We start from the raw sequence: 20,762 nt of genomic DNA, 5'->3' as shown, positions 1-20,762 counted from the left end.
TAGGGATTCCTGTGTCAGTAGTTAAAGTTGGAGCTAATGCACTGTGTAACCTTGAGGACATGGGACATGGAACTGAATCTACCTAATGTTTATCTGTTTGTATTTGTGAAGTGATGCTAACAAACAAATCTGTATCATCTGCATACCTGAAAACACACCCTGAAACAAACAGAAAATTGGAAAATAGCAAAGAGAGTATTACTTATCAATTACTATAGAAAATTAACCCTTCTAATCCATAGGAAAATGTGGTACCATGGCAGCGCCAAGACTGGAATCCAGACAATGGAGAGCCATGAATATTCAATTAATGCCAGTACTGGCATGCCATCCTGTAAAGATGGGGCAAATGACCTAAATAGAAACTTTAAATTTTCCCTCTAGGAAATCCGATATTTACAAATGTAAATGTAGGCAGATCATTCTCAAAATAAGTCCCAAAAAAACAGGAATAAAATATCTACAGTTATAGGAATGTGTTATGATCTGCCATCATAAGCTTCTTATTGTGGAAAGATTGTGAGATTGGAACTCACATCCAAGTTCAAATTCTAGTCCAATAAATTACTGAATTGCTTTGTTCAACTTGGCCAATTATTTAACTTCTAGGATTAGAAATTAAAGATAATGAAACAAACATTTTAGTCCTGTTGTGAGGATTTAGCAGGATAATATTTCTAAACATTTAACAATGGAGGGTACTCAATATTAATTCCTTATTACTTTAATGAATAATACTAATGATATTCATTTGATCCCAGCCTGCATTTGAAATTTACACAGATATTACTGTATATTTTCTCTTGGCCCTAAATTTAAAAATCCCTTTTCCCAATATGCTCATAACTCTGATATTTTAATGTACATTTATATATTTAAATGTTATGTGAATATTAGGTATCCAAAATCCAGTAGATCACTGTATATGCCTTCCTTTCCCAGAGAATCCTGTTCTTTCTTTATTGCCTTTTCATTTCATATACTGTGCCCGGTTGATTATGTGAAAAATAAGCTCATCAAGATCAAAATAAATTCATCACATTTCTTCTCCAATCATTTACTCCTCCTGTTTTCTCCCCCATTCCCCACAGCAAACACACCCATCCAGTGACCCAAATAACTCTGTGTATTCCACCCTCATTACCAGTATGTCCTCCATACCTAGTGTGATTTTTCTAAAAACTATTTTTAGATAATTATAGATTCACATGGAGTCCTGAGAAATAATAGAGATTCCATGTACGTATTACCTAGTTTTCCCTAAAGGTAACATTTTGCTTATCATAAGTATGAAATCACAGCCAGAAAATTAGTACTGAATGCCATAACAAAATACCATAAACTGGGTAGTTTCTAAGCAACAGAAAATAATTTTTACAGTTCTGGTGTCTAAGAAGTCCAAGATCAAGGAGTCAGTGGTTTCATTATTTGGTGAGGGTCTACTTTCTGATTCAGAGATAGCACCTTGCAGTTGTCTCTCATGGTTGAAGGGAAGGCAGATCCATAGGGCCACTTTTATAAAGGCCCTAATCCCACTTATGGACCCTAATCATGATTCTAATCATTTAATCACCTTTCAAAGGCTATACCTCCTTATACCATGACACTGATGGTTAGATTTCAACATATGAATTACGAAGGGAGATCTTAAACATTCATACCATAGGAGAGCAATCTACAGACTTACTAGGATTCTAGCAGTTTCACAAACACTCATTTTAATATTTATATTTAGTTCTATCCAATTTTATCACACATGTATTTTTTTGCCTACAATAAACATAGAATATTTCCTTTACAAGGATCCCCTTTTAAGGCTACAACTTCCTTCTCTCCCCATTCTCTAAATCCTTTCACCCATTAATCTATTCTCCTGTATAATTTATTGAGAATATTATCTAAAAAGAATCATGCAGTGTATGATCTTTTAAGATGGCCTTGCCTGAGAAAACCCAAGGCTGCTAATGGAATTTGTTTTAGCTAACACAAAAGGTAGAGCCCCTATCTCCCAGTGAGGGTAGGAGAATAACATCCATAAGCTCCAGTAAGGAACCCAACACCCAAATCTGTTTTTTGGAATTTTTTTACTTTCCTAACTCTGAATCTCTGTTCATCCCTCCCTGTTCCCTTATGTTCCCTTATAAACGCCTGGACACCTCTGTACACATTGATCATGAGCTCAGTTCATGCTGGACCCCTTTCCCTATTGCAATAGTATATTAATGATTAAAATAAGACCTTACCACTTTCACTGGTGTCTGTCCTGCTTTATCTTTGACAGAAGTGGTATTTCATTGTGGCTTTAGTTTGCATTTCTCTAATAGCTAATTTTATTGAACATATTTTTATTTGCATATTTACCATATATATTTGCTTCAGTAAAATGTGTGTTCCTTGTCTTTTGCCCATTTTTAATTGGATCCTTTGCTTTTCAAAACTGGCTTTTGAGAGTTCATTATATATTCCAAATAATAGTCTCAGGTTAGATATGTTGTTTGCAAACATTTTTCTGCTAGTCTTTGGATAGTCTTTTAATCCTTTTCACAGAGTCTTTTATAAAGCAAATTTTTAAAATTCTGATGAAATCCTAATTTTCAATTTTTCTTTTGTTCTTTGGTATTAAAGTTAAGAACTCTTTCTAGCCCTAAGTCCCAAAGATTTTCACTAAACAGCAAAATTTCTTCTAAATATTTTAAAACAAAGCCCAAAGTCTATGTTAATTGTTGTATAAGCACAGGTTTAGGTCAAGCTTTTTTTGAGGTGGGTGTTTTTGGCTTGGTTTTGTTTTGTTTTTGCCTATGTATGTCCAGTTACTTCTACACTGATAAGGTTGTTTGAAAACACTAAGATTACCTTTGTGCCTTTGTCAGAAAACAATTGAATGTATTTTTGTGGATCTACTTCCAATTTTCTATTCCATTTCATTGATCTCTCTGTTTACACTAATGCTAAAACCCTTTTCTTACTTACTATAGTTGTATAGTAACTCAATCTCAAGTAAAATAATTCATCCCACTTCACAATTAAAAAAAAAATTTCATAGGTCTGTACCTTTCCATATAAATTTTAGAATAAACTTATCTACATCTACCAAAAAAAAAAAAAACATACTCTCATTTTAGCAGGCATTATATTACACCTATAAATCAACTTGGAAAGAATTGACATGTTTACTACATTGGGTCTTTCCCCATATATTTGCTTCTTTTTGTATTTCTCTCATCAACATTTTTTAATTTCAAGGAAATAGGTATTGTACATTTTTATTAGATTCACACATAAATATTTTACCTTTGCAGCAATTGTAAATGGTATTGTGTTTTTTTAAATTTTACTTTCCATGTATTCATTGTTAGTATGTGGAGACGTAATTGGTTTTGTATACTGATCTTGTACCCTGCAATTTTTTTGAATGTCCTGGTTAGTTCTTGGGGTTTCTGTGTATATAATCATGTAATCTGCAAATAGTGTCAGTTTTCATTCTTCCTTTGCAGTCCCTATGACTTTTATTGCAATGTTTTTTAATTGATTTATAATCATGTCATAACCCCTTTCAATAGTCTTACAGAAATTAGTACTTAGGAAAGAATATAGAACTTATAAACCTCACCTTAATTTTTAGTCTGTTTTATAGTCTTGCTCTGCTATCTGTTTAGTGTAAAGAATTTTATGTGTTTTTCCTGGATCCTGGGTCTTGGTACCTATATCTTTTTCCTTCAGTTATCAACTACTTAGCTTAAGTCACATCTTCCAGGAATCATTATGTAGCCTCTTCAAAATGATGTTCAACTCATGTGCTCCATTAGAGACTGTAACAGCTTAGATGAGATTTGTGTCCTTTCATTTCTTAGTTTCTGTACTGTAATTTGATTCAAAGAAGGCACTGTTCTCTAATCTCTGTATCCTCAGTATCTCTCACTTACTTGCCACACAATAGAAATACAATGAATGATTGCTGAACAAGTGAGTGAATGTTCTAACTAGGTAGTGATATGCACATCTTTCAATTATAGATTATTATGGTAACTTTCCTGAAAGTTATAGAGAATCAAGCTGATTTACTACCAGGATGTACAACAGGAGAGGAGGAAAAAATCTTCCCTTTTACAATGAAACAAGTCATCCACATTTGTATGTCTCTGTAAAGAGAGTTTTCTCTACATACTTACTATGAATTATTTTCAAAAAGACCTTGTGAGGTGTGTATTGTTCCTAGGTTTATTTTACCCAGAAGGAAATAAAGATTAAGGAGTTTAAATGATTTTCCAGGGTTATATTGTACAGCTAATTGGCAAAAGCTGACTCATTCCCAGGCCTTCTGACCCTAATCACATGTTCTTTGAGTTGCTTAAACCCAGCAATAGATGCAATAGTAGATCATCTTTGTCAATTGGTTGCTGATTTTTGCTGGTGAGCAGTTCACACTCAGAGGTGCATGCTTGATTACTGTCCCTGTGGAATGTCTCTGGCCAGGGCAGGAAATCAGGCTGTGTCATGGAGAAGGGTAGCACCATATCTGTTCTTCACACATTTTAGCCAGTTATTGTTTCTGCCCAAAGAGATAAATTATCCAGGTGATCTGTTTCAAATAAGATAAATTTAGTATATCTAACTACATTCTCAAGACTTTTATCCAGAAAACGCTTTGTAAGAGTTTATGTTAGGTTACTTTAACATCTTTAGCATTTTTATCTTTAAAACCTTAGTCTTGAGTTAAGAAAGAAGCCAAATCAACACATAAAATAAAAATAAGCAAGACTTTTCACCAGTAACTGAAAGTATGTGTCTTAAATCATTTTAATTTTTTTATTCTTAATTGACAGTTGTATATTTTTATGGGATACAGTGTGACATTTTGATGTATAGAATGATCAGGTCAGGGTAATTGGTCTATCTATCACCTCAAACACTTGCCATTTCTTTGTGTTGAAATATACAATTAATTGTTACCCACCATTTTTTATTCAATAGAACATTAGAAGTTATTTCCTCTATCCAGCTCTACCCTGTACCTGTTAACAACTCCTCTTTCCACCTACCTTCTTCAATACCAGTTCCAGGATCTATTAAACATTATTACACTCGGCACATCTATTAAATCAATTTTTAGATTTTTACATATAAGTGAGAATATGCGGGCTTTTTTTCTGTGCCTGCCTCATTTCACATAACTCAGTGTTCTCAAGTTCAATCTATGGAACTGCATTTGCCATAAATGACAGGATTTCATCCTTTTTTATGGCTGAATGATATTCCATTGTGAATACATACTACATTTTTCTTTATCCATTTATCCATTGATGGACACCTTGATTAATTTCATATCTTGGTAATTATGAATAGTGCTGTATTAAATATTTGATTTCTATTCCTTTGGATTTGTAGTCAGTAGTGGGAACGCAGGATCATATGGCAGTTCTATTTCTATTTTTTTGAAAATCTTAACACTATTTTCATAATAGCTATGTTAATTTACATTCCAACCAACAGTGTATAAGAGTTTTGCTTTCTCCACACCATAGCTAACATTTGTTATTTTGTTTGCTTTTCTGTTGTTTACCTTTTTTTTATAAAGAGAGAGAGAGAGAGAGAGAGAGAGAGATATTTTTTAATATTTATTTTTTAGTTTTCGGTGGACACAGCATCTTTGTTTGTATGTGGTGCTGAGGATCGAAACCCGGGCCACATGCATGCCAGCCGAGCGTGCTACTGCTTGAGCCACATCCCCAGCCCCTGTTGTTTACCTTTTTTATAATAACCATCCTAATTGCATTAAGAGGAAATCTACTAATAGCTTTGATTTACTTTTCCCTAATGATTAGTGATGCTAAATATCTTTAAAATATCTGTTGGCCATTTGTACATCTTCTTTTGAGAAAGTCTGTCAACTCATTTGCATAGTTTTTAAATCAGATTATTAGATTTTGCTGTCAAGTTGTTAGATTTTTTTTTATGTATTCTGAACACTAATCTCTTGTTCAATAGTTTGTTAATATTTTTTCCATTCTACAAGTTGTCTCTACTCTGTTGATTATTTCCTTTGGTGTGCAATGTGCAATAAATCTCGATTAAAGTGTATCATGTCAAATTTTTACATCTCTTTTGTCTCCCTCATGTATGAGACAATGCAAGAATGTCCATAGTTGAAATGATTACATTATGAGAGTTGTAACTTGATCAGTGGATTAATCCACTGATGTGGATTAACTAGGTGATAATTGTAGGCAGACAGAGTATAGCTGGAGGAGATAAGTCACAATAGATGTGCCTTTGGGTTTCCATTTTCTCCCTGATGAGCAGACCCCTCTCTGCTTCCTTGTTGCCATGTCTTGAACTGCTTTCTTTCACCAAGTCCTTCCACCATGATGTTTTGTCTTACTTTGGGCCCCACACTAAGGATTTGGCCTACTATAGACCAAACCTCTCAAATCATGAGCCAAAATAAATTTTTCCTTCTCTACATTGTTCTTATCAAGTCTTTTGTTCATAGTAGGAAAAGGCTGACCAAAAACATCAATTTTCATTATATATGTTTATATTGTTAAATATAAAAAGGAAACATTTGATCACAAATTGAAAGCATTATACAAAAAAATTATGTTCTATAGATCTACACAAACTATTTATATATTTCTTTTCAATTTTGCCTTTGCTCCCAAAAGAAATAAAATCTGAAACATTAGTAAGAAAAAAGGGGACATGTGAAAGTCACGGTAGTTAAATGCTTAAAACATACTTGCAATTTCAAAAACCTCACATTATCCCTAGAATATAGTCACCAAGGAAAGAGCAATGACCCGGCATCTCTCTTTGGACCACTATTGAAAGAATCAGTTGACAACCTGAGCTCAACTTCTTTTGTTTTGTTAGTGCTGTCAAAGTCCTTACCAAGGTTTAGACCTTGAACAAATTAGTATTCAAAATAATCAATTTTCCTGAAGTTTATTTTTCATATGCATAAAGTCTCAAAAAACATTTTATATAATTAAATGGGCTTAATTCTCAAAGTTCCTCAATGCTGTTTTGAGGCTCTGTCATATGTGGTTGAAACTTTGTAAAGTTGACAAATTTTGTAAATGGATAAACACAATCTAATCTTTATGTTATAACCTCAGTTTTGCCTCATGAAATGACTTGGTGTCTCACAAATATTTTTACATGTCCAAATTGCACACATTGAATTTGTGCAGTTCTTTATATATCTGCATACCCCAATAAGGCTGTGAAAAAGGCTGTGATTTTCTTTGTTAGAATATTCTTGGCCTCCTGAATGGTGATGTACATATTGCCCTATGACTTAAGAAACCAAGATGTAAATTAGAAGGAAATATCAGTTTTAACATGTTTTTATTGTTGGCTATTCATAATATGTAAGGCATCAAATTGGGCATAGAATGACCCAAGTTATGTAAGATCAGGTGGCCCTAAAGGAACTAGACATCTGAGAACAGAGAGAGAGATGGATCTGTCATTTAATCCAAAAGTAACCCTTGCTCATGAATTTCATTTTAGAGTATTTACCCTAAGTGTTTTAGTTTCTAAGAATTGTTTTTTAGTTATGAGAAAAGATGGAAAATAAAGAACATATAAATTTGCTTCTCAGACTCATTATCATATTTAGAACTTTGGGATTAATTGCTACAGGATAATTCCAGTGCCATAAAATAAGAATTGTGACTAAAATTAAGAAATAAGCAGCAAGTCTTCTAAAGAAACAAAACAAAACAACAACGACAAAAGTTTTGTTTGTTTTTTCCTTAAAAGCTGGAGAAGAGCAAATTTTTGCAAAAGGGAGTAGCAATGGCAAAGAAGACAAATTGCCTCCCTGTACTTTGTGGACATTGAAAAACCTTGAAAAAACCTTACAGGGTTTTTGTCATTTAAGAAACCGCATTCTGTGAGAAAAAAGATAATTAATTTGCTTGTTTACTTTCTTGAAGACAATTTGATATACTCTAGTAAGCTACTTTGATGCATGAAGGATATTTGCTTCATTATTTTCATGCACAATTGTGTGTTTGACTTTCATAAATCACTCAAAATAGAGTTTAATGAAAAGTAAAACAGTACAATACTTAAAAATATTTGGTTAATAAGAGAGCCCTGTAGTACTACACTTTTAGAAAATGATACTATGTAAATCTTATTTTCAACTGAGCCTGCAATGGATTGTAATTTAAATAAAGAAAATTATTTAATAGAAGGTTATTAAACAGGTTTTTACATTGCAGCTGTTCTAGTCTCTCAGGTAAATACTAATTGAGAGAGCTTATTAAAGTTTGTTCTACTTATTTGTTTGAATTCTCATTCTTTCCCCTTGTGTGAAATCCTGGCAGGGGGGTGGGGGGACTCCCACTGACTTTAACAGGAATTTGTTGCTCAAGGATTTGGAGAGAGCAACAAGCTCAGAATGCTTATTAAGTAATTGCCTTTTGATGTCCTTTGTCTATAAGTGTCTAGTTTTCAATATTATCTCTTTTTCCCAAAATATCAATTGTAGTCTTTATATAGAAATTTGAAAATTCAACTTTTCTATCTTAGCAAAGAACTGCCTAGTAAATAGGAGCAGAAAAAATAACAAAAGTATTTGAAGCATATTTTAAGTATATTTTACTATATATTTAAAACATTTAAAATATGAATGAAAAATTTGAAGGTATGTTTTGCATGGGGTGAAGATACTATAGAAATACCAGATATTGCTGGCACAGAAAAAGAAATTGTGAAGTAGGAAAAATAAGGAGTTCAAAAAGCTATTCAAACACTGATTTTGCCCCCCTCTTTCAATACATTTTTCTTATATCTAATTCAAAAAGGAAATAGCAAATAAACTTTATTTTCTTACCGCTATGTGCAGGAGAGATCTAATCGAGAAAGAACTGGCAGAAAAAGAAGAGGAGACTACTCCAAATGAACATCCTCTCCACCTCACACGTACAGCACTTAACAGTGGCAAAGATAAATTACCTACTTATGATATCAGGCCTGAATTGTTCAGGAAAGGAAGAGGGTAGTAGAGCTGACTGGGGTAATCGTTCAGAAAGGGAAGAGGATGGAAAAGGGAATGTGCTATAGACTAAGCAGAAACTTAATGATCTATTACTTAATTTTTCAACAAACGTTTTCAAAGTGCTTTCTAGTTTTCAAGAGCATTCAGGATGATGAGAGGGAAGGTTCAGTACGGTGATAATGGCACTCCAAGGTAGGAAATGCTATGAGATCTAAGAGCATTGGAACAGTGAATATCAGCAGCCAACTCTCCAAGAAACAAAGATAGAATCTTCAGTGGATTGCTTCTCTTGAGGAAAAGAATGAACATAGGAGGTCGCAATCTGCTTGGCAGATTGATCCTTGGTTGGTATCTGGAAATTTAGTCACCAGTCAATCATCAGCTATTGGGGAAGGTGGTTCACTGTGCCTAGATTATCTTTAAACTAAATAGTTTATATTGTACACCAACTTTTCTTCTGAGAGTCTGGGATAGTGTACTGTACATTCTAGCCCCCTACCTAGGTGCCTAATAATCAATCCCTGGGGCAGAAATATGCTATGTTCCCATATTTTGTTACAGGAGGCTGAGGGTGCTCTGTGTGACTCCTCATGGGAAAGACAGAGCCTAAGAAACTGCCGTGTGGATTCCTCTAGACACTGTGCTGCTTTTTCCTGATGTGATCCAGTTGTGTGTCCATATTCCATTGCCAAAACAAGTTTTCATGGTAAGTACATCAAGTTGCTGAGTCCAGTGAGTGTTTCTAGTGAATCTCTGAGTGCAAGGTGGTCTTGGGGACACCCAAACACTCCTGAAAAGACTTTTAAAAACAGACTCCAATTTTGTCAGATGACGATGACAGTTAGAGCAGAAATGGGCCTAGAAATTAGAAGACACAGCATAATCAAAAGCATGAAAATACATATTGACCTGATGCTAGACAGCATGAAGGACCCACATCTAATTCATTGTTTCAGAGACAATAAGTTGAAAATATTAGCAGGAGGCAGTTCTCAGAGTCTCAACAAGTACCATTTCTTCGTACATTAGCAAGTATTCAGGTTGAGGAGGGATAGGCAAAATTGCATAATTCAATATGTGTTTGAGACAATGAACATCTTTATTATAATTATTCACAATTTTGAGCAAATTTATTTATGCTATTATTAGAAAACTATTAAGAGTTTGGAAAATCATTAGCCACAAAGCTATCTGGGATTCTATATCTTCAAAAACAGAATCATGACAAAATTTTTTCAACTTATTGTTCCTTGAAACAGATAAGACAGATTTCTGTCCTATTCATAAATTTTATAAATATCAGAAGAACTAACACATTTGGCCTTCTTTACTCAGTGATGTCACCATACAGTTTTATGTATTGTAGGGTATTTATCTGTCAGTTTAGGAACCACATTCTGAATTTGAAAATATAATACATCTGCAAGATGAAATGTATCATTTATGTCTTGTAAGCAGTATGAAAAAAATATCTCAACAACTTAAAATATAATGTTAGTGTGGATGAGGCTATTACATATTTGCCTTTGAAAAATAAGGTTTGTCATCTGCATTCCATGCTAGAATACCTTGTGACATGATATCAAGAGCAACAGATTATAACTAAATCCATATGTGGTAGGTTTTTGTTTTTCTATTATTTTGTTTATTAATTTCAAGAACTCCCCATAGGAGATAATTTCAAAGTGGAAAATAACTGACTGAAATTCAGCACTCATTATAGAGCTCCTAATATTTATATTATAAATCTTAACATCTCTAAGGCATTTTTATATCTAAATATTTGAATTTAGCAATATGATATTTTTTTACTTTAATAGAATTTTATATCATTTCATGAATATTCATTTTTGTGCAGCATCTTTTTCACTAAACAGGATGTTTTTGATAGTTTAATAAATTCAAGTTTTAAAAAAATCTAATATGATGTTCCCTCTGAATTTATTGAGCCAATGATTTTAAATGATACTCATCAATGAATAGTTAAATAGTTATAATAGTTATTTACTTTTTTTTTTTTCAGAACACATGTGAATATCTTTGTGGGAGAAGTCCAAAGTTTATCACAGACAAACTTATATTTCAGAAATATAAAATAGCTAATAACAACATACTGACTTTTTGCTTGATAATTTTGCTCACACTGATTTTTATATGCCTTCACCTTTTATTTAATGTGCCTCCTTGCCAATCACACTTGGAATAAATTCTGTACAACAATGCAGAATAAACAATAAAAGAAGAAAACATTTTTCACAGTTATGCAATTTTTTCCAAAAGCCTTCAGCATTGCTTGGAAAATATGTGCTTTGCTTCAGGTTAATAAAATGGGAAAACATTTGACTAAATATGAATCTGAATTCCTGGTTAATAATATCTACAGGGACTTTTAGTAATTTTTGAATCAAAATTACAAGTATTACACAAAATTTGAAAAACAGGTTTATTCCATTATATATCATACACTTACTTTATGCACCAAGTTCATGCTTTAGTCCAGTCCCTATTCTGAGCACTAAGCATATTAAAGCTAACCAAATAGAGCAAGTGTGGCTCTCCTGGAGGTCACATTTACATTAGAAGGACATGCTCTAGTACAAGATGTAACTTTTCTGAATGCTTTTACATACTTTTGTTTCAGTTACTATTATCTTTCAAAAATATCACCTCAAAATTATATGGCCTAAAATGACAGCCATTTCATTTTGTACATTCATCCATACTGTGAGAGGATTTGGTGAGGAAGTCCTGTGGTATAAACTCATGTGGCAGAGAGTTGGTGGTCGTTGTTGAATGAAAACTCGAGCAGGACTCGGGGCCTATGGTCTCAGTTCCTCTCCTTGTAGGTCTCTCCATGTGGCCTGGGCTTCCTCATAGCTTGATGGCAGGGCTCCAAGGGCAGGCAGCCAGACAGAAGCTGTATAGCTTTGATGACTAATCCTGTCCAACACATAGTGTCACTTCCACTTTATTATCACCCAACAGACCCATCCAAGGTCAAAGGGTGGGGAGGGACTTAGAATCATCCCTTTGATGGCAGAATGACAAGATTCTAGAAAATCATATGGAGCTAGAAATCTTGTTGAAATCATTTTTGAAAATACAATCTACCACAACTATAAAGTTTGGAAAAAATTACCATATTTCTGAAGTATAAGTTTTTATAGTATTTATGAATTAATGAATGAACATATTAAATATTCAAATTTGTAAAAAAAAAATCCAGGTCTCATGTCAAAATAACCTTTAAAATCAAGATATTTACAGGAACCTGTCAAAACTCATTACTAACTCCTTATTAATGAACTGTGGACCAATAAAATATGAATCTTCATCCCAGTGTCCTATCTTAGTCATTGCAAGGATGCTGTTGATAAATGTAGTAAAACTCTATATGACTAATCATTTACTATTAGTAGAAACGATAACTTGAATAAATCAGCTTGAAAGGTAGATATTATGATAAAATTCTTCATAGTCAAAATTACAATAGAATAAATATGAAAGATTGTACATTAATACATTTGAGAACAGGAGTTAACTCACATTTATGAGTAGGAATTAAAGTTAGATTTACCTTTTTTATATAGACATGAATAAAGATGAATATACCCATAAAAAACATAGACTTCAGGATTCTATGTTATGCCAGAGATATTATTTGGCAGTTTCTTATCACTTGGAATTAACATTACCTAGATGACACTTTAGTGTGAATGAATTATTTTTTGTTTCATCACATATTTATTGAGTTTAAGCAAAGGAATGTGTGTCACAGATAGTCAACCACAGCAAGGTCCCTACCCTTAAGGATTCTGAAATTTTGTAAGGAGAACAAAGAAAATACAAGGTAGGATGGAAGATATAAGCAATGTAACATGGGGACAAGAAAGAAAGACCACTGAAATCTGACCTGCCAGTCACGATGACAAAAAGCAATAATGATCTGAGTTATCCTAACAATAGGATCCATTTTTAGATGTGAAGTGGGAAGTTTGTATTAGGAAAAAAATGGCATTTCTTACCAAACATCAGTGAGGCTGTTGGGTATCTGGGAAAATTTATTGAACAGGCAAAATAAAAATTTGAGTCAGAGTGTCTTCTATATTAAGCCAATGAAAGGTTAAGTGGCTATATTGGTAGATAAAGGTAAATTGTTTATGACAAGGTATACAGTATTCTCAAGTCCATCCCTTCCTCTCTGTTCCTATCCCTACAGTATCTTCTTCCATATGCACTGTGGCCCTAGCCTCCTAAAGTTAGCCTCCCTGTAAATTTCTCTTTTCTCCCAGGTAAGGTCTACAGTGCACAGTGATATATTGAAATTTTTTTAAAAAATACTGATTTATACTCTTCTGCCAAATTTCTTGAAGAGCTCACCCTCACCAGTAGCATAATACTCTCTGCTCTGATTCCATTACATTTTCTGAAACTCTGCACCTCCCTCTTCTCACCAGAATCCCAAATCACCACTGTCTCATACATGCTTCAAAATAGTCATGTCAGAATGATGCAAATTCCAGAGGTTTTCCCTCTCATTACCATATATATATATATATATATATATATATATATATATATATATACATACATACATACATATACATACATACATACATACATATGGAATTGGAATTAAGAATGGCAAATGGTAATGGTAAACATATCCTAATTTATTTCTTTGTGCATCTCTCTTTCTTCAACACTTTGGTGACATTATTCTTATTCATATATATATATATATATATATATATTGTTGTTTCTCCTTTGACTTAAATGCCATTTCTCTACTTTATCTGGCAAATACTTACTCAAATATATCACAATCTTTCATTTTTTTTCAAAACCCTAAATTGCATGCTTCCTCCCACAGAATCTTATACATCTATAATTATATTTATCATGTTTAAAACACTGTAAGGACAAATGGTATTCATTTTTTCTTTGCATCTCATATGACAGACACAGCAGGTGCTGTCTCCTGACCCTAAATGCAGTGTGTTCTTTACTGCTTCATGCCACAGTACCTCTTGAGGGAAAACATGAGAAACATTTATCAAGTGACTACACATAATTTAAAACAAGCTAAGTTACAAAAAGGTAATAAAACACCATCTTAAAAGAACTTTGACTCTATCCATCATTTTAAAGTCATGTTTATAGGCATAGATATTAATGAGAGATTGCAGAATTGATTAAAAGAACTAAATGGCACTATAAAAAACAGTTTACTAGGATACATTTAAAGCAAACACTGGTTGTACATGGATTTCTGCTAATAAACCAAATTACTTTGAATTGGAATTAAGAATGGCAAATGGTAATGGTAAACATATCCTAATTTATTTCTTTGTGCATTTCTCTTTCTTTAACATTTTGGTGACATTATTCTCATTCATGAATAGAATATTTGTTAGTGGATTGCCACTTACAGTCAAAGACATGTATTTCTGGACAGGAAAATATAATTTGACTTCAAGTCACAAGCTGAAAACTGTCTAGACTCTACATTGATCTATTCTTTCATCAATTCCAGTTTATAAAACATGCTCACTGTTGAATTTTTATGTCTAGGCATACTCTTATAATCTTTAGAAGGATTACATTAAGCTGTTGAGTCTGTTCATATGTATGTCAATAGGGATATATTCAGCAACATATGATTTTATACTTATTTGAACAAAATCAAAATCTGCAGACAATATACAACACCTAAAGCTGCAATGCTGGAGCTTGAAAATTTGAATAAATGGACATTACACTGGGATCATCAATGTAAATTTTAAAAATCTATAACAAGACAATCACTATTTGTTCTCAACTCACCAAAGATTTCTTAATTGAATATAAAAACAAATGCAGCACATTGTAAAACACCCACTTCAACAAGGTCATTTTGATGTGTGTGTCATTTAACTGGACATCACAAATAAATAGTCTGGCTAACCTATTAGAGGGTGAAGGTAACTAGCACCTCGTAACATGTATTTTTCACTTTTATGGGGTGAAAACTGGATACACTCTGATCTAGTCCCTAAATCATTTTTTGATGGAATAGCAGTAAAATTGGCCTGAGTTATGAGTTTTACAACAATTTGCAAACATTTCTAATAAGAGCAAATGGGATCATTTTAAAAAATCCTGTGATGTCTTTAACTTCATAAAAATATAGTTAAAGTTAATGTTTTATACAGGAAATTGATTAATAATTATATGACTTTTCTAGTTGAGATTATATCACCATAGTTACTGTCTCATGATTAATTCAATGCTTATGGACCCGCAAAGGAGGTAATTTCTGGGAACAGAGTGGAGGAGGATACAGAATTTGGAAGTAACTGAAATTTAAACATATTTTTTATAGAATTCCTCTATAAATCTCTATAAATACCCATGAATATAGATTTCAGTTTGGACAGAATATAGTCACAGGTCATTTATAGAGCCCCAAGAACATCTATATTTCTTTTCATATTCAAACAGATAATTCTCATTTGAACTATACTTGAATGCATGAATGTCTAAATACAATATCTCTTCTAAAAACAAGCTTTAATCAGAAAATTTATTGTCAGAATCTGAAAGGATATAATAGCATTTAGAATCATATATTAAAAATGTCCCCCAAAATCTTTTTTAAGTTAAATTAATTCTGCTAATTTACAAATAACAAATATCCCCATTTGACTGTATATTTTGATGAGAAAACACAAAGTATAGAATATTTGCATCACCTAAAATATTTCCTGTATACTTTCCCAATAAATTTAACTCCGTACAATCAACCTCAGAGATTTACTTATTTGCTGTGTTTAAATTTCTAATCTATATTATATTTCTCCTTTCTAGAGTTTAATATAAAAACAATCATAGAGTGTATGTCCTTGATATCTTAATAGGAATCCTATGAAATTTCTTCATAAGTATTCTTGGGACTTTTAGTTTTATTTCTCCTATGCAAATACCTAGATGAGAAATTGCTGAGTTATATTATACATTTATTTAGTATTTTTAAAAACTGCCAAAAATGTTTTGAGAAGAGATCATAGAATTTTCTATTTTCTCCAGCAAGAAATGAGAGTTCTAGGGGCTGGGGTTTGTGGCTCAGCAGTAAAGGGTTTATCTACCACATATGAGGTTCTGGATTCTATTCTCAGCACTATATAAAAAATAGTATTGCTGTTGTATTCAACCAGAACTTAAAAAAAAAAAAAAAAAGAAAGAAAGAAAGAAAAGAGAAAGAAAGAGAGAGGGAGAGAGTTCTAGTCGCTCCACAAATTTACCAACACTTTACATTATCAATCATTTCAATTACAACCATCTTAATGAATATGCATTGAGACCTAATTGTATATTTAATTTGTATTTCCCTGATAACAATGATGTTGAGTTTTGCTTTTTCTTTTTTTTTTGTCTTTTTTGGGGTACAGAAGAAATTTATTCAAGTCCAGTATGGACCAACCAGCTGCCTTTGCAGTGTGAACAGCAAAGAAGATGTCTACAGGGAAAGCAGAGTCATTGTAAAACAGTATTAATACACTTCTGTCCGCATTACAAGCCTTGGGGATGGGCAACGGTACCTGCTTGTGGCCACTGGGCTCCACATACAATACTGAGCCTGTAATCGCTATTATATAAAATGTATGCATGTCACCATAAAAAAACGCAAGGAGCCACCTCTACATCTCACAATAGGTATAAAAAAAATTGCAAATATTCACATCCTTGTCACACTCTGCGCTGGAACTGGGGGTCGAATTAGAGAACTATAAACGTGGGAATTCTCTAAAGAACTTTGTTACTAATTTCTAAATAACTTGCATTTTGGTCAGAAAATATACATAACATGCTAGAATTCTTTAAATGCATTATGTTTTATTTTATTAAGCAGAATATGGATTATTTTGATCAGTCATCCATGTGTAATTAAAGGAATGTATATACTGTTACACTTGGGTGGAATGAACTATATAAATATCAATTAGGACAATTTGATTAAAAGTTTTGGGTTGCTTGCTTTTTCTTCAGATCTTCTATGTCCTTGATTATTTATCTAAACTTGCTCTATCCATGACTAAAGAAAGGGTAGTTTAAACTTGTTTATTTCTCTAATTAGTTGCCATTTTTTTTGATTTTGCATTTTGTAATTCATTTATTTCATACATATGCATTTAGGATTATAGTATCTTCTTGATCCATTCATCTCTTAGTCTTTATGAAATATCATTCTTTGTTTTTGGTAACATTTTTTGTTCTAAAGTATTTTTGTCTTATATTAATACAGTATTTCTTACCTTTTATTTTAGTACTTACATGTGTCTATATCTGTAAATAAATTTATCTTTTTTTCCACATTTAGCATACTTAAATGTATTTAAAATGCATTTCTTTAAGAAGCTTTTCCAGTGATTGTTTTTTTAAGTATCCTGAAAATATGTCTTTTAATTGGAGTTTTAACCATACATTTATTTGTAATGTAATTTTCATTGTGTGCTCTGCCATGCAACCAGTGCTGGCTTCATGGAAGAAGGTTCGATTCATGAGTAATTGCTAGAGAGTTTTAAATTAAAGAGACAAGACTCTTATTACCTTTAATATCAGCTCCTTGAAGGCTTCTCCTAGCTCCCGCCTCCAGCCTCCTAATGCAAGAGTGAGGTTTATAAAAGAGATTATCCAGAGAGGAGAGAGAGAGGGGGGGGGAAGGGAGGGAGAGAAACACTCCAGGGAGTGGGCTTTTATTGGGGAACAAAAAATTCAAGGGAAAATCCCATCCAATGAAGGTTAAGTGGGGGCAGCATCCCATGGTCAGGGGCGACGATTGGGTCTTCCAGCCAGTGGCCAGACACGCCTCTGCACAGAGAAGCCCTCGGACCTGGAGAAGGGTGGGGAAAGCTCTAACACAGCTGTGTCTAAGTGCCTCTCACCCAGCCAGGGAGGTAACTCAAATCACGTGCAAGGATGGCCTCCCACAATGTGTAGTTAAATCTACTATCTTGCTATTTGTTTTCAATTTTTGCTATCTAGAATTTGTGTCCTGAATCTTTTTTCATAAATTTTTAATATTAATTTAGTGCTTTTTGCACACACATTTATGACCACTCTTGCTTCATTAGGTAAACATGCATTGTCTTATATTATTTTTAATATATTATTTATTTTCTTCATAAACTTACTAGTTTTTCTTCTTAATATTGGTTAGGGGCACATCTGTGCAGTATTCATGGTTGCCAGGTTTTTACTTTCAGTCCTTTGAAAATGTTAACTCCATTGTGTTTTGGTTTGCTTAGTATAGTCAAGATGTCTGTGATTATTTTGTATATAGATTTTATTGTACATATGATTTATTTTGTTCTGGTATCTTGTAAGAATTGCTGTTCATTATTGGTTAGCAATATAATTTTGTTAATAGCAATATAATTTTGTTCTGGTGGTGTGTGTATGTATGCAAGTATATGTGCATAATGTATGCTTGTATGTTCTACCTAGAGATCACTGAGCTTTCTGGATCTGTGTTTATTGTTGTTGTTGTTATAGTTATTATTAAGGTTATTATTACTATTTTACTGTATTTAGAAAAATTTGACTCTCCTTTTATTTTTCTGCCAATCCTTCTCCCTGATAATAGAGTGGCATGTATGACAGATCAGTTGATATGTTTTGCAGGCCACTGAGGGTCTGATCCTTATTTTTTCATTTTTATTTTTTACTGTTTCATTTTGGATAGTTTCTATTGCTGTGTCTTCAAGGATTTTTTAGTGTCTAATATGCCATAAATCCAGAAAAAATTCAGTTCATACATAATATATTTTATAACTTAAAATTCCACTTATTTCTTGTATTTCCCATTTTTCCCTTAATAAGTTCACATTTTCATTTAAGCATTTTAACACACTTATAGTAATATTTTCAACACTTTACTGCTAGTGCTTCCATCTCTAACAATTCTGAGCCTTTTGCTATTAACTGATTTTTCTTTTGGCTACAGGTTACATTTTCTTGTTTCTTTTGTTTTTGAATACATTTTCATCAGATGCTTTATACCATGAATGTTGCATTGCTGAGTGTCTAGATTTTGTTGTGTTTCTTTGAAGATTATAAGACTTTATTTTATAGGTATTTAAATTTCATGCAGATGATTTAATTCCTAAAGGCCTGTTTTAGTTATCTCTAGTATAAGGCTAGCACAGCCTTTTCCCAGGCAATGTGAAGAGCTTTTATTACAATGTGGACCCTCTGGGTACTTTCCTGAACACCTGGATGTTAATGAGAAATGCTTATGAAACTGTGGTGGTAAAGTAAGAATAATCAGTCACTATGTTAGTTTTCTATTGCTGAATAACAAATTGCCACTATTTTAACACTTAATACCCATTTATTATTCAACAGTCTATATGTCAGACATTTAGCACAGTGTAATTAAGTTTACTGCTCAGAGGATCACAAGGCTAATATCATGTTGGCTAGGTTAAGTTCTTGTTCAAAGGCTCTGGAGAAAATTCCATTTCCAACCTCATCCATGCAATTGGTAGAATTCAGTATTTTACCATTGCAGGGCTGATGTTCCCATTTTCACGCGATGAGCTAACACTGACTTAGTTTCTGTATTCCTTTGCATTCAGCCTGTTCCATCTTCAAGACAGCAACTGGGCATGAAACCCTTCTCATGGTTTTCATGCTTTGTCAATTCCTTCCTTTTTGGTGACCAGCTATAGGAAACACTTCATTTCATGGAGAGGTAAGATAGCCCCACCAGGATAATCTACCATTCTTTAGGTTAACTATGCTATAAAACATAACAGTGATAATAGTGGAATCTATCACACTCATGGGCCTGTGGATTAACAGGGTCCTTCACCAGGGAGGAGTATGAAATCCCAGAGGCCACTTTAGAACTCTACCTACCAAAACACAGGAGTGTGAAGTTATTGCTTTTTCCACAGAAAAGATGAGAAGTTATTCCATGAGAATAAACATCATTGTGTGTGTGTGTGTGTGTGTGTGTGTGTGTGTGTGTGTGCACACGTGCATATGTTCAAGCAGCTGAGGACGATAGAGATATTCAGGTAGATGATCTAACTAGAATGCAGTTAATGTTTTTGAGAGTACTAAGAAATAAAATGGGCTTGAATTTATGAAATGTCTGAAATACCAAACAAGGACCTCTGACCATGGTAGGTTTTTGTTTGTTTGTTTTTTTGTTTTGTTTTTTGGTTATTTGTTACTTTTTGTACTGGGAATTGAACCCAAAGGTACTTAACCACTGAGCCATATCCCCAGTCTTTTTTTGTATTCTATTTAGAGACAGGGTCTCTCCGAGTTGTTTAGGGCATCATTAAATTGCTGAGGCTGGCTTTGAACTCATAGTCCTCCTGTCTCAGCCGCCCAGGCTGCTGGGATTACCAGTGTGCCCCACCACACCTGGCTTCCCTTGATGTTATTGTTAATAAATAGTTCAAAAGTATGGGAAAAGTATGGTAAAATAGTTGTTTTAGGAAAAGTAGTCTAAAGACAGGATAAACTGGAGAAAGAGAAATCTGAAGTGCAACAGCTTAGTTACCAAGTTTCTGACTTTTAGTTAATTCACTTCCTAGAGAGGAAAGGGATTTAAATTTGTTTCTCTAGTGTATAAAATATTTCTAGTGTATAAAATATTGATATAAAAATAATTAGTTTTATATAAATATATGATTTAGGCTTTTCCCCACTACTTAGTAACATACTCTTTTGTTGTTCTATGATTTATTAATGTAAT

The sequence above is a fragment of the Callospermophilus lateralis genome, chromosome 1 (assembly GCF_048772815.1).
Source record: "Callospermophilus lateralis isolate mCalLat2 chromosome 1, mCalLat2.hap1, whole genome shotgun sequence".
NCBI lineage: Eukaryota > Metazoa > Chordata > Mammalia > Rodentia > Sciuridae > Callospermophilus > Callospermophilus lateralis.
The sequence above is the reverse complement of the archived record's forward strand: the minus strand, read 5'-3'. Positions refer to the sequence as shown.